The 16,604-nt window shown below is 37.0% G+C and overlaps 1 protein-coding gene across 2 annotated transcripts in view; it reads right to left on the bottom strand.

The window, feature by feature from the left end:
• The window catches only part of STIM2 (stromal interaction molecule 2), a 144,548-nt gene that overhangs the window by 29,895 nt on the left and 98,049 nt on the right, over positions 1–16,604 (bottom strand). The gene's annotated exons all lie outside the window — the stretch shown is intronic.

The raw sequence follows: 16,604 nt of genomic DNA, 5'->3' as shown, positions 1-16,604 counted from the left end.
ATAAAAATATCCCTAACAGAAGGAAAAGCTAGTGTAAAGGCCTTATGATTGTACTGAACTAGCCACATTTGAGAGAAGGAAGCGGTAAATAACCAATGTTTTCAAATCTACGTTTATGTGGATTTATCTCCCTCAATGTGGAGAAAGGATTATAGGAGACAAGAAGGAAAACAAAGAGCAGTAAGCAGGACATTCATTTATATAGCTGTCCAAATGAGAGGTTATTGCCTGGGACTACAGTGTTAGCAGAGGATTTGGCGACAGACAAGTGGTCAGATTTAGGATATATTCTGGGGATAATGCTGCTAGATGTGCTCACAAAATGGATGAAGGTTGTTGGCTACAGGAAAGTTAAAAAAAAAAAAAAGTACACAGGGCGGTGCCATTAACTGTGATAGGAAAGACTAGGAAGGAACAGACTGGGGAGGCAAGTAGGAATGCGTGACAGAGATCAAAAGTTGCTTTTAGACATGTTTTATTGAAGTATTATTAGATATTTAAGTGTATATCTATAGTAGCAGTCAGTTACACAAGTCTGGCGCTTCAGGAAAAATGAGGTTAGAAACAAAGATATAAAAATTGAGAGTCATCAGCATTCGGTTGATCTTTATGCTGAATGAGATCCCCAGGACAGTGGATTGAGGGAATGGCCCAAAATCATCAAGAAAATGACCAGTTATAGCATCTCTTCTCTTGGACACTTATTTTGAATTAAGCTCGTTACATTCATTTCTTCCTCTAAGCCTTACTTAAAAACAAACCTCATGAAGCACTAATATGATTATCTCCATTTTTGAGATAAGAAACTAAAAAGTCAAGGGGACCAAGATGGTCAGTAGCAGGACTACAGGCCAACTGACTGTAGGACCTGACTATGCTACTCTAAAGCACTAATACTAAATAGCAGTAGAGAGATAAACAAACAGTTAAAGATTGGGAACGACTTAGACATTCCTGCTTGAAGCATATGGAGGACAATAACAACATTATCCAAAGGGAAGGATCCAAGTGTCCTTAAAAAATTAAGAGCTCCATATTGTCTGCATTTAATTTGAGGGTTTGGGAACACAAAGTGCTTACAGGCCACAAAAAAGTCAAAAGAGAGTGATGAAAATAAGTGAGCAGTAAAAGCAGACCTAGGAATCCATCTGTGTATATATAAATTTGAGAAATATCTTTCTGATAAACTACAGAAAATTATGAGTTCACTTTTGCAAGCAAAGCTAATTCTTCACAATCTGCATTTTCATTAAGTGCTCAATAGAGAAAAAGCTTAAATCACAAATGAAAAATTAACTAGCAAAAATTCATTTAAGAATTACACATGGTAATTGATGATTTTCTATTGAGACAAAGCTTTGACTATTTTAAAAATCTCTCCTTCATGTGTTTCTGCCATACCCTTGGATACATGCCCAAGGCTGCTGTATCCATTTAGTCAAATAAATTAGAATACCAGCCAAAGGTTCAGGCCCTCGGTGCTTTCTACTGAAATTAATATATTCAAAGTAGCCTTTTTTCTTTTAAGTTTCTTCCCATTCAGCATGAACTGCACTGAGAATTGCTTGTCTTGATTGCCAAGAAACCAACAGTGCAGCTGCACCTCACACACCCACACAAAAATCTCAGCTAAGAAAAAAGGATAAGATTCTGTCATTTCTATTGCTGTTCAACTGATCAACAAAAGTCCCTGATCTCAACACTCCAGCACATCAAAATATTCCCCCAATTCCCAATAAGCCAGCACATAAAGGAAGAAAAATCGAATAAAAATACATATTTAAAGTGCCCAAATCCCAGCATTACTCTACTCTGTAAACAGAGTATTACAGTGGCTCTAAAGTAATTTTCTTTATAATGAATCTTTAAAACAACAAAATTCTAACTCAGAGCACACAGTTTACTTTGGGAGAGGTTCACTTCTCCCTATGCCTTTTGGTTTATTCAGTAATACCTAGTAAATACCTTCACTTCTCACGACCATGGCATGTACTTTACATGAGCTTTCTCTGATCCAAATATACTAGCTGTCTTTCAGTTCTTAGGAGAGATCATACTGTGTCCCTCCTCAGGGCCTTTGCACATGCTATTTCCTCAGTATGATTTTTTTCTCCATTGCTCAGACTCATCTTTGTCTCTTTACTGAGTTTCCCTATCTCAGTTAAGACTTCAGTACCTCAAGGGAGGCTTCCCAAACATTGTTAATGGTCATAAATCACTCTGTACTCTTTAGGCACAGCATTTAACTAATTATAGCTATTTATTTGTATGACTTATTGTATGATCATTTCAACATATGTTTACTTCACTAATGAATTGCTTCTTCCTTCTATTCCTAGCATATGGTACACAAAAGATGCTCAACAAAAATTACCTGTTTGATCCTCTTGAATAAATGAAGTAGAACAGGTATTGTGAAAATCTACTTCCACACTTTAGTGAGGAGACTCAAATAACCAGAAATAGGACTCTGTACAAGAAATCTTTGATGGCAAAGCACTCACTCATTTAAGAATTATTACCTGGTTCCTCATCACCCCCTTTCAGGGCTCTTTCACATGTGCTGTTGCTAAACAGAACTTCCACCAGAGGGCAGCCCGAGAAGGAGACTGCATTTCTTCAAAACCTAGATTTCCCATCTGCAAAACTATAGAAAAGCCAATTTCTATACGGCTAACTTATATTCTTTCTGCTAGAAACTGTGTCTCCAAGTGATTTTTGACATTTATTCCAAGGCTAAAATAAAGAACTCCGGAATACAGAGACCTTATTCTTGTCCCAGCTGTGTCACAGATTCACTAGGACACGACAGCCAGGTGATTAATTATGAGTCAGTTTCTTAACACAGAGAATGATAAAATTAATCTAGACCACCTTTAAAAATTCACTCAAATTCTGATTCCATTATAACAAACAAAAGTTGGTGTTTAAAATATTGCTAACTAGCTAGCCTAGAAAGTAGATTATAAAATACTGACGGGGGGAAACTAACTCTTAAAAACTTTCAAGACAGACACAAAAACTGCTGCTAAAGTTTATTATGTGTGTATTAAACACCAGGAGATTTGCAAACATTTCAAATACTCATCGCAACAACCCACTGAAGCAGACACCTTGATCACACAGAACTTAAAAGTCTATGAATGTGAAGTTCTTAATTAGACATAAAAGATTATTAGCAAATGATCAAACCAGGTTTCAGACTGAGTTTATTTCTAGAGTTGTTAACCACTGTGCAGTAAATTGCCTTTTCAGATTTAGGTAAGGGGTCCCAATAATCAAATTAAGCAATACAAGTAGACAGCTTATGCTCCAGTCATACCTGAAGCCATACCTGCAGCTTTCTGAATGTACCACATTCCCCCCTGCCACTCCTTCGACCTGGAATGGCTTTCCCTTCTTCCTCTTTCTCTGCCAGGCATGTTTCTTCCCTGGCCTTTAAGACTCAGATCAGCAAGTTCCACGTCCAGGAAGTTTCCCCTAAATGTCCATTTTCAGATTATAGTTGCTCTCCTCTGTGTCCCTCATCACAAGTACATATATTTGCCACAGAATGTATCACATACTCTCATGGAATTGCCCATTTCTGTCTTATCTATCCCTGGGTGAGGAGTTCCTAGAAGGCAGGAACTTTTTTTTTTTTTAAACGTAATATAGTGACTGTTAACACCAAAAAGCCACATTCCTTTGACATAGGATTTTATATTTTATTATACCCTTTCACTTACATTCTCATTAAGCCCCCATAACCACATTTGAGACAGTTACTCTCTCTACAGCCAATACAGAGAACCTTAGCCAGAAGAGGCCAATAAGTACACAAATGGTCACACACGTCTATGAACTAGAAGAGCTAGAATTTGAACTCTCATTTTCAGAATCCAAGTTTACTGCCAATATAGGTGTCTCCTAATTTGAATACCTCACTGTTTAAAACTTAAAACACATTTTCTCTTAGAAACAAACCTTCTAGACGCATAGTACTAATAGTAATACAAGAGTTAAGCATTATGTATGAGCAATCTGCTATAGGTAATTGCATTAATGGATTTGGGATTCCACTAGAGACATCAAGGACACATTGTGGCCTCCTGGGCCTGGAAGTAGTAACACAATAGCTCAATGGAGCTATGCCAGTTCTTCATCATGAGGTGACTCCTGGGACTTAGAAAAGCCTAAATGATAAGACTTTCTAAGAGCCAAGGGACTCAGAGCTGGGGCAGGGCTCTGGCACAAAGAAGGGGATGAGGAACAGGAAAGAGCAGGGACAGGATGGTGAGTAGAACCAAATCTTCAGGAGATGAGTGGGTGTGAAGATGTAGGATGTGTGGTGGCACACGTTTATGGATTTTCACAGGAACAGAGGCAAGATAAGGATTCTCCTTTTCATTATCCCTCCCCCTTGCTGCTCTCAACAATGCTATTTCTGTAATAGGGAATGAAGTTCTTGATTCTACACCAAAACAGCTTCCCTCTCTTCCCCTTCCTCCTTGCAAGTCTCAGTGCCACCATGTAATTATTCTGATCAGGCCTTGAAAAAGAGGGAAAATGATAACTGGACCTAAGGGGAGAGCAGCTTTTAGACAGTAAGAGGATTTATAATAATGGGAGAATGACAAGATAGAAAGGGCTAGAAATAGCCAGCAACAGAGAGAGAAGCTAGCATTCCTGTGGCCACCCAGCTGAAGAAGCCTTCTAAAAGAAACACATGAACCATGCATAGGTACATCCTCCTGTACAAACTGGTTTTAAGGAGAAGAAACACTGCAACTGAAAGTGTTCTCCCCCAACCCTGATACTTAGTATTTTTATCAAACAATACATTATACGTGATGCATTATTTTCTAACTGCATCTTATGTCTCTACTATACTATAAGCTTCCATAAGGCAGGAGCTATGCAGCCCAGCATAATGTTGCCATTTAAGTATCAGCTGTATGTGTAACGTGTTTTTCTTCCCTAAAGGCGAAAACCAAACCTGCTGTATTTAATTGGGTCTACTGGCTATACCATGTCTATAGTTGTGTAAAAGACAAAAAATACTGTTTTCATGATATCATATTTCAAAGCTGCACTGGAGAATCCTTGACACCAAATCAGAATCACAGAGACCTACAACATCCTGGAAGTTAGAAGGTGCCACTTTACAGCTGGGTGTTTGACAGCAGGATGAGATGAGAACTTATGTGCTTCCAGTTCACCCCTGCCTTAAGTATGATATACACAAACCAGTGTGAAAGATACACTTCAGAAGATTAAGATATACATATTTACTTGCTCCTTTCATCTATAAAAGGCAATCTTATAAAACCAATGCACCCAGTGTACTTAGCCATATACCTGTATTAAGTTACAAGCCTAAAAATACAAAACAGATTAGTTAAGTACCACCATATAAGTTTTCATCTGTTATATTTAATATAAGTACATGCTGTCCTAAAAACCTTCAAAGACAATTTGTAAAATCACCTAAATACTGTGAGAAAAAACTGATTCCTAATTATAAGGCATTAGCGTGCACATAGAACATGTTAATAATAGCAGTAACTAATATTGTGTGAGCACTTGGCAATTTCCAGGAACTAGAATAAAGGCTTTACATGAATTATTTCATTAAATTCTTTCAACAACCCTATGAAATGGGTTTTACAAGTAATATTATAATCCTGGTCCACAGATCAGGAAGCTGAGGCTCACAGAGTATGTGTAAATTCACACAAGGAAGTAGCAGAGAGAGGATTCAAAACTACCCCTGTTGACTTCAAAGCCCCAACTTCTAACCATTATACGGCCCCCTCCCCACCTCCTCTGCATGAGGAAAACATTTCAAAATACAGTCAAGTCACCATCAGCCACGTCAGAACATGGATATAACACACGCATTACATTTATTCTATACTTCATGTCTTAATAGCTCTCCGACTATTTTTTAAAACCTGCAATATCCTAAATTGATGGTAAAAAAAAAAAAAAAAACTCGTTAAGGGGCACCTCACAGGCTCAGTCAGTTAAGCATCTGGATCATGATCCCAGGGCTTCCTGCTCAGCAGGGAGTCTGCTTCTCCCTCTCCCTGCTTGCTCACTCACTCTCTCTCTCAAATAAACACACACACACACACTCACTCACTCACTCACACACGAGTTGGGGTGCCTGGGTGGCTCAGTTGTTTGAGCAACTGACTCTCCATTTCAGCTCAGGTCATGATCTCAGGGTTGTAAGATGGAGGCCTATCAGGTTCCACGGCCAGCATGGAGTCTGCCTAAGATTCTCTCTCCAACTCCCTCTACCCCTTCCTCCCTCTCTAAAAACAAAACACACACACACACACACACACACACACACACACACACACTTGCAATGTATTAATGCTAAGAAAGCAACTGGCATAACAGTTTCTTCCGGCAAACTAATATATTTTTAAAAAATCAACTTCTGATACCATAAAATAGTACTGCAGAATTAAATACAGTACAGTTCAATACACACTCACTATCTTCTATTAAAGCATGAAAACATCTTTATAAGTACCAAAAGGTTTGGTAAAAGGGAGGAGAAAGAATAAACATGATTAACAAAATATTAACATATTTAACATAATTAAAACATTGTTAACAAAAGCAACTACACTTAAAGTTGGCCATATAAAATAGTTATTGAAAGAAGTTCTAGATTTTGCAGCTTCTTGATAAACAGGCAAGAAACTATTTGTGGGGACACCTGGGTGGCTCAGTCAGTTAAGTGGCTGCCTTCAGCTTAGGTCACGATCCCAGGGTCCTAGGATCAAGCCCTGCATCAGGCTCCATGCTCAGTGGAGAGCCTGCATTTCCCTCTGCCTCTGCCTGCTGTTCTCCCTACTTGTGCGCACGCTCTCTCTCGCTCGCTCTCTCTCTCTCTCTGTCAAATGAATAAATAAATAAATAAAATAAAAATCTTTTTAGAATAAACTTACAGATAAATATTTGTGGCTATAAAAATAACTGAATTATTGGTATATTTATATTAAGTACTGTATTCTAAAATATATGTGCATACCAGTATTAACCACTTCTCTAAATTCAATTTCACTATGAGATTTCAAGTAACTAAAGCCTCCGAAAGTCTCTTTACAGTGACATAACTTGCCAAAAGAAAATGCAATTAATCTAAGGTACAATACAGCAGGGCTTTGATGAAAAGCAACTTCAACTAAATGCAACAGAAACAGTTAAAAATTACTTTTTAGAATACAAAAGATGAAAAAGTTTAAAGCTTTCCACATTTCATCTTATCTCAGCCAGTTTATAGATTTTGTGGTATGACTTCTGAGTGAGGCTAAATGATCAGCTGCTCTGCATGGTCCAGACAGGCTTATCTTTAGAACGGTGCCAGAATATGAGCTCCTCATTTGCACACTGCTTGGCGGGGCATGTCTCTGTAGCATGGACTACATTCCTGCAACATGCTATATTTGGACACCTAAAAGCCACACCCTGAACTTGGGAAGTCCAAATATTAGTAGTTGTACTAAAGACAAATAAATACACATACTGTCCCTCATGAGCTCCTTAACTTTCACCGTCCAAGAATTACATGTAATTTTTAGGCACTCTTCATAAATGCTAGCAAATGTCTGAACATTTAGAACATAAAAGTTACCAGGGTGTCTTCTTCTCAAGAGTGGTAAAATGGACACTAAAGGAAGACTTTATTACTTTTTCTCTTGTAAACTGCCATCTTATTTTAATTTAAACAGGATAGAGTATCAGCCTGTAATTTCATGAAGATGGTGAGGAATAACAAAGACATACCTATAAAAAAAAAGCCTGGAGAAACACTGAGTCTTAAAATTTTATGACTGTTCTGAAGATTAACAAAATGCATGTGGAAATGCCTCTAAGCAATGGTGTGAAACTACAAATGTAAATAAGTATCACAATAAAATAGTAACAATGAATCAGAAATTATTTGTAATTAAAGAAATGCAAAGAATACACTTTCTTGAGTCAACAAACCAGTGGACTCAGAGGCCATAAAGAAAACTAAATGTTTAATCAAGTTTTCTTAAATACCTCACTATTGTATTAAAGACATTATTAAAGACATCACCTTAAGGACAGGGTGGTCGCATCTCTGGTTATGCATTCTTTCGTGTCACACTCAGCCCCTCGGCTGCCCATCTTGCCCTCTTTTATTTACTTTTAAACACTGAACTGAGAATAAAAAGAGCATTTCACATAAAATGAAGGTAAGTTCTTTAAGGGCAGACAACACTTCTCATTCATTTTTATATTCATTCCCAACATGTTGTACAATGTCAAAAATATAGCTACCACTACATAAATGTGGAATGGCAGATATGTCTTAGGAACTCAATTAATGTTTGTTAGATGAGTGAATAGATGACAAAGTGATTCTATCAACCAAGGCTGCCAGGAAAATGTCACCTTTGTTTACTCCTTTTAGTGGCGCTTCTAGATAAAGCAGCAAACATTTTCAGAAGTATTACTAAGTTTCATAAAATGGAGATGCTGCTTTTCAAGAAATATGTTAACAGAAATTCTACTTTTAAATGACAGCTTTACAAATGCTTGCTTTAATTTTCTGTTATTAAAATTATTTAAAAAGATCAATTTTTTTCTATTGGAATTTGAAAGTTTCTTCAAAAGAATTTTCTCTACATGCAACTTGGGATTCTTTTATTCAGCAAATTTTTTTTTAAGATTTTATTTATTTATTTGACAGATCACAAGTAGACAGAGAGGCAGGCAGAGAAAGAGAGAAGCAGACCCCCTGCAGAACAGAGAGCCCAATGTGGGGCTCGATCCCAGGACCCTGAGATCATGACCTGAGCAGAAGGCAGAGGCTTTAACCCACTGAGCCACCCAGGCGCCCCATTATTCAGCACATATTTACTGAGTTCACAGTAATTACTACTGGGCACTGGATAAAATAAATATAAAACATCAGAGTCAAGATATTATCACTAACACTATTAGAAAGCTCAAAAAATATATATATATACTGACTTTAAGAGGGAGTTCTCAACAAAAAATGAACAGAAAAGTCCAGTTAATAAATACTTTTTTTCTAAAGGGGATTAGAAATTGAGTTTTCACAGCTTGTCACACAATCTCCAGGTAGGAAAAGGCACTACATTCAAAACTTTTTAATCCTAATTTCTTCTAGATAAAAAAATTCACCAATTTCAATGACATAAGTATTTTCAAGACTCGGGCAGTTTCCATTTTAGTATGCAACTGCATATGCCTTTTTCTAGTACATTTAGTGTTTAGTAATTTAACAGATCCCAAATATTATTAGTTGCATTTACTTGGCAGATAACATTTCCCAACCAAGAGTAGTGGTTTAACTAGTTATTACTGACAAAATAACTTTTAAGAAAAGTTCTCATTTTCGGAGTACTGACACAATGGTTAAAACATTAAAATACTAAATAACAGGGCGCCTGGGTGGCTCAGTGGGTTAAAGACTCTGCCTTCAGCTCAGGTCATGATCCCAGGGTCCTGGAATCAAGCCGGCATCGGGCTCTCTGCTCAGCAGGGAGCCTGCTTCCCTCTCTCTCTCAGCCTGACTCTCTGCCTACTTGTGATCTCTGTCTGTCAAATAAAATTTTAAAAAAAAATTAAAAAAATACTAAATAACTTCCCCATTCAAAGGGACCCTTGTCAATAGCTAGAGTTCTAGGAAAAAGGAAAAATGTGAATAATGTACTTCAGTAATAAAAATAAAGGCAGACTCACTGACAGAGTGTCACTGGAGAGCACTCCTCTCCAAAGTTTTTTCAAATTCTCAAGCTTATTTCAAAATCTTTCAATTACCCAGCAGTGGCTAGATTCCGTTAAGAGGATGAGAAGACAGGCAAATGGTGATCAGGATATACATAACTGGGACACGGGATGGGGTGGTAGCTCTGTGAGGGTGGAAGTCTATACATGGCAGACTCCTGAATAAGGTAGCAGCCCAACAGAGTCAAGAAAGTGGCTAAGTAGGGAGGCGGGGGGGGGGGGGGGCGCTCTGGCAAATAAGGAAATATATTGAACATAACAGCTAGGCTTTTCATGATGAGTAAAAGCAGGTACAAGTAGGGAAAGGGATTAAGCTAGAATTGACCCAGTAATGTTATACTGGTAGCAGTATGAACTGGTACCAGATATCAGTGATACTCAAGGCTTTTTAATATATAGACAGAAATAAATACAAAGGTATGTATTTCTAACCTGTTCACTGAGAAGGCCTGGCAACAACACCTCAGTACCAATAAACATACCTAGTGCACAAATCACAGTTTCGAAATACAATTTCAACTCTATATAACCAGGAGTCCTTGAGGAAATAGCTGTTTCCAAGGCTAGGGCTGAGAAATAACATGAGTTTGGAACATCTTTTTTGTGCCAGAAAGTAAAGAGGAGCTCAAAAAATGATGGAGACATATACAAAATAATGTAGAAGTCAGCCAGCTTGAAAGGCTTTCCACTAGCCAAATATGATACAATTTGAGCATCAAAATAATAACAGCAACAAACTATGACCCACTGAATAAAGCAGAAATCCAAGAGTCCACAAGGATATAAATCAGTAAGTGCAGAAGATCAATCTTCAGACCATGAGATTCTGAGATGCACTATTTCTCCAATTTCTACTCTCAAGATATATCTGTCTTCCTCCCTACCATCTCCACAGGAAAAGATTTTGATAATAAACTGTTTAAATCTCTTCCTTACAGTAGAATGCAACTAATAAATAGAAGGAATTATGTAAACCAAAAAAATTACAATGAGAGTTAATCAACTGAGGCAAGAATTGCCAACAGACGCTATAACTAGTGGGTGCAAGGGATATGAGGAATATGCTTTTACAAAGTCTCCAAGTTTCTCTCCACAAAAAAATTTATTAATTACAAAAGAAAAGAAAGTAACTTTACAGTTAAAAACAAAGACATTATCTTAATGAAGTGATCAAAGATAATACCATCAGTAACCAAATAAATTGATTCCATATGCCACTTAAAAAGATGTAATGAGAAGGATCATTTCTGTAACAGTCCAATCCACAATGCATTACCTAGATCTAACCATATGAAACCCTCAAAACAAATTCTAATTTAGATGCAATCTGTGAAAGGTCACTCATGTTAAGTTTCAAGCCAAAGACAGGAAAGTCCAGGAAATACTCTGGAATTGTTTCAAATTGAAGAAGACAGGACAACTGGGTATAATGCATACTCTTGGATCCTTTGGTTATAAAGATCATTATCAGGACAAATGGCAAAACTGGAATGAGGGTCTCTGGACAAAGTATATGTGAGAGCTCTTTGTTCTGGTACAGCAAATTTCATGAAATTTAAAACTGGTTTCAGTTAAGACATTACAATTTTAAAAAGAAGTATTTCTAACTCTTTCTTAGTTATGTAGGTAGAGTTCTAATAATTGCTGATTTCTCTAGTATTTTGTAGCTTCTGTTTTTCTTCAATAAAGTATAGTAATCTTTAAACCCTAACAATGATAACTGTAAACACCAGGCCCTTATTAACTATCAAGTATTATCCTAAACTCTATATATTCAATAACTCATTTAATCCTCAATACAATCCTCTAAGGTAGTAGTACTATAATAAACTACATTTAGAAATGGGTAAAGTTAGGAAAATGGAGATTAAGGTACTTGCCCAAGGTCACGAATCTAGCTAAGTGTTATATAAAGAACTGAATACAGGCAGTCAAGCTCCTTTGGGATACTGTCTCTCCGGGAAAAGAATAGGTATACTTCAAGGTTTCTCAAGAAATTAGTGTCTAAAAGATAAGAGGCCCCAGGAATTATGTAGCCTCAGAACCCATAAAGTTTATTTGTTGTTCATTGTTCACTTAGTACCAGATTGAAAAGATATAAGATACTAAATTCACACTATTAGAAAGCTCCTAATACAGATTTAGGATGTTTATCCTGCAAAAAACTAATAAACTACTATAAAAATATTTATGATACTTTTTGAAAACGAAGACTTTAAAGGAAAACCAATTCTCTTGACTTACGTTACATTCAGGAATTATCTGAAATTTTAGTAGTTTTTTTTTTTGTAAGGAATAATTACATTGTTTAAATTACTAATACATGTAAACTTTACTATTTCTCCACTTTTATGGGCTGGAATTGAAATAATCTGTTTCAGAATTTTTTGCCTTTTCTATCGTCTATTCAATAATTCCCAGTTGTATTTCCTTGTTCTCTTGTAATCGACTTATTTCTCAGATCCCAAAGTACATTCCTATTTTAACTTTTTTTTTTCCGCCTGGGCCCCAGCTGTGCCAAAAGGGAAGAAAAGTAATTCTGCTTATTTTAGTGAAACCGTTAGGTGACAAACCAACAAGCTATTACCAAATAATTAACTTCAAAGTTCTTAAATTATAAATTGTCTTTTCTTATACTTGTTATTCCATGAAAACAATATACTTTATTCTATTGAGTAATAATTTTTATTTAAATGAAAATGTTGACAAACCATAAATGATCACCTCTAGCTCCCCACCTAACCAATTTACTTGCAAAATAAACAAATCCTTATATTCCAGAAGACGAACTCCATAATTATTTGTAGGTTTCCACATGCTATCGATCTACAAATACTAATGAAAATATTTTATACATTTGATATTTCAGAGAACTCTGCTCCTTGTTTCCTATTAATACACAAAAAAGCAAAGACACTCACAATGATACAAAATTCATTTTTGAAAAAATATCACCAGTTTTTCATTAAAAATCTGGATCATAAGGGGAGGAAGGGAAAAATAAAGTCAGATGAAATCAGAGAGGGAGGAAAGCTGTAAGAGACTCTTAACTATAGGAAACACTGAGGGCTGCTGAGGTGGGGGGTGGGGGGGTGGGCATTAAGAAGGGCACTTGTTGGGACACTTAGGTGGCTCAGTCAGTTAAACATCTGCCTTCAGCTTAGGTCATGATCTCAGGGTCCCAGGATAGAGCCCCACATCAGACTCCCTGCTCAGCAGGAGGCTGCTTCTCCCTTTCCCTCTGCTCCTCTGCCCTGTTTGTGCTTTTTTTTTCCCCCCACTCTATCTCAAATAAGTAAGTAACTAAAATCATTAAAAAAAAAAAAACCTTAAAAAAAAAAAAACATTGTGATGAGCAATGATATGCCACTGATGAATCATCACCGAACTCTACCTCTCAAACTAATAATACACTATAGGTTAATTAACTGAATTTTTAAAAAATTAAATTTTTAAAAATATGGAAAATGAAGACAGCATTGTAAGCTACAAAACTACCATTTCTTATAGTAGCCTAAGTCACAAAGAAGTATTGCTTTTCCTAGAATTGATAATAAAATATTACCTATAACTACTTATAATGTAATAAAGCTCTCTTTATAATTTCATAAAAGCATATCCTACAAGACAATCAATTCTCTGGTTACTTTAATAAACTTTACACTCAGTGGCTGTCTGATGTTACATTCTTTTTACCTATTGAGAAGGCCTCATTTGGCAAAAATTAATGAGTAACTCAAATAAGAACTCCAGGACATCATGAAGATACAACACTGCAAAAACCTTCCACATTCTTACTCTGTATATTTTATAATAGTAGTTGTGAATAGTAGTTGATATGCTCATATATTTCTTAAGTTGATGAATACTATTTGCCTTTTGGGGGTGTTCAGGTCATGTACCAAGAATCATCTATTTCCTGAATTTACATGTATTTGGAGAGCATCCCTTTCTCAAGATTTCCACTGTAACTCAGAATGGACAGGACCTAGTTTCTGCCACCTAAAGTTCACTTTTTTGCTCCACCAATGATGCTTTTAAAAATACCTGTAGTGGGGCACCTGGGTGGATCAGTGAGTCAAAGCCTCTGCCTTCCGGCTCAGGTCATGATCTCAGGGTCCTGGGATTGAGTCCCTCGGGTACTCTGCTCAGCAGGGAGCCTGCTTCCTCCTCTCTCTCTCTCTCTCTCTCTCTCTCTCTCTCTCTGCCTGCCTCTCTGCCTACTTGTGATCTGTCTGTCAAATAAATAAATAAATAAAATCTTAAAAAAAAAAAAACTGTATTTCCTCTTACAAGGTACAGAAGCATCTAAGTGATCCTAAGTAAACTAAGTGACAAGGATTTCACCTTGTCAAAGTGCTGTGAAGTACAGAAAATCTGAAATAGCTGGTAAGAGTCTAGAAAGGGGAGAGGTGGAGTAAAATTTACTATGTAACTTCAGTGTTAAGAGTTACACTGGTTCATTTCATTAAAACACCAAAATGGAATTTAATAAAGCATCTGTATTTGGGAAATGATACACTTAATTATCTTAAGATTCAGAGTAAGACCAAAGAAGGCTCATAAGAAAATCCATTTATAGTCCAAGTTTTAGACTGCAAATATCAAGAACATACCAGATTATTTCTGAAAGGGGTAGCTATATTTTTTATCATGGGACACATGCTCCCACACCCCACCCACCCACCCCTGTTAAGCTTTTCTGTTACCTTCTCTTCTCAAAGTCTAGTTTGAAAGTCAACAGTATTTACCGTCTTCACTTCCTCTTTTGCCCACTCCAATCAGACTTTCGCTTCCACCACTACAGGCAACTGCTTTTGTCAAGATTACCAACTACTACTTTGCCAATCCAAGTTCTGTCACCTTCTCATTTGAACTTCTGGAGCATCTGACATGGACTGTGCCCCACTTTTTTAAAACATTTCCTCCCTAGGCTTCCAAGACCCTAAGTTCTCCTGGCTCCCCTCATGTCGCATCTTACTGCTCTTCCAGGCTCCTCCTTCTGCTTCTTGGCCTCCTGGCACTCAGTCCTTCACCTCCCTGCATCTTGACCTCAGTGTTGTATCAACTTTCTTTTTCCATTATTGGTCCCCTAATTGGACCTCTTCAAACTTTTTTCTCCTAATTGCCTCCATCTCAAAGAAATTTTAATACCACAGGTACATAACACCTAGGAGCCAAACTTAATCCCTGTCATCACCCCCCCATCAACTTCCTGAATCCAATCTAATGGCAAATCCTGTCAGCTATTCCTTCAAACTACATTATCAGTCAGACCTCTCTGGTACCTCCCTCTTACCAGGTCACTTCAAGAGCAAGGCCTCACAGCCTTCCACTTCTACTCCTGCCCCTTTTCTTCAAGAGTCTAAGACCCACACAGTTACTATGGTAAACTTTTCAAAAGGAAATCACGTCCCTTCTTTGCTCAAAACTCCAAAATGAAGCTAGATGCACAAAGACTACATTATACTTAAAACCAATCCCGAATTCTTCATTAGGCCCTAAAGGTCCTATGAGATCTGGCCCTTATCATCTCACAGATCTTATGTCTCCTACTACTCTCCCATCCCTTCAGGACCGTCTGGCTATACTACCTTGTAATCCTTTCAATACTTTGAGGTCACACCAGCCTCAAGGTCTTAGCCTGGCTGATCCTTAAATCTGAAATATACTTCACCTAGACGCCCCCCCCCCCCCCCACTTTTGGCTCACTCTCAACACTCCCATCTATAACCAAATATCACTTCTCTGGAGAGTTCTTCCTAAATGACAGCACTTTAAAAGCCCTCACTCTACCTGGACACTGACTATGTGTTATCCTGCTTTACTTTTATCCTATCACTTATCTGTTCCAGCACTTTTATGAGTGCATGTACCTACATGCACACATGCAAACTTATTTACTATCTTTCTCCCTAAAAGAGTATTAACTTCCTGAGGGTAGGATATTTAACTTGCTCAATGCTCCATCCCCAAAACCTGGAATAATGCCATCTCACAGGAAGCACTAAATATATGTTTGATGACTTAATGAATGCATGGAGATGTAGGTGATTTTTATCACTTGTGATTAATAAAATCATTGATGATAAAGTATCCTTACAACAAATTTCCCAATTATCTCCTGCCACTAAAGTAAGACTTACTAAAACACACATGACTGATCAAACTTCAAAATAAAGCTCTATAGTAAAAAAAGACATAATATACTATAATTTCAAGCCACTCAACAAAGCATTTTGAACAATCAGTTATGCACAGGAATTTATTAAGCATTTAGTTTTATGATAAATTCAGCCTCCATTACTTAATATAGTGCAGGTTCCATTGGAAACTAGAAAGATTACTTTTTTGGGCATTCCTGAAAACCATTCAAAGAATCTGGACACAGCCCTAAAACATCTATCCACTAACTTAAAACTCAGTCTCCCCTTTTTTCAATTACACATCCAAAAGCTTCCAATTACAGCTCTAAAAGAGAATGCAGTCTAATGTCAAGGTCAGATTCATGCAACTAAGCATGCTTATAAAAAAGAGATGAGAAAAATTTAGACAACTACCAAAGCAGATCAATCTTCAACTATCTCACACTGCAACCTGGGACATGCTTACCTTTGCTAAGGTCACAGGCTCTGGATCAGTGGGTATGCAGCTAGTACACAGAAACCTATTATTATTCACTGTAGTAGTAGAGCTGTAGCACTATCATTAAAATTCTGCCAGAAAATATCTGGTACTGGTCAAAACATGGAAAATAACATTAGAATTCTATATTCTTACAACATATAATTCAGAAACCAAATAAGCAAATTTAAAAG

The sequence above is a fragment of the Mustela nigripes genome, chromosome 1 (assembly GCF_022355385.1).
Source record: "Mustela nigripes isolate SB6536 chromosome 1, MUSNIG.SB6536, whole genome shotgun sequence".
Lineage (NCBI taxonomy): Eukaryota > Metazoa > Chordata > Mammalia > Carnivora > Mustelidae > Mustela > Mustela nigripes.
Note: the sequence above shows the minus strand (reverse complement) of the source record. Positions and strands in the feature narration are given on the sequence as shown.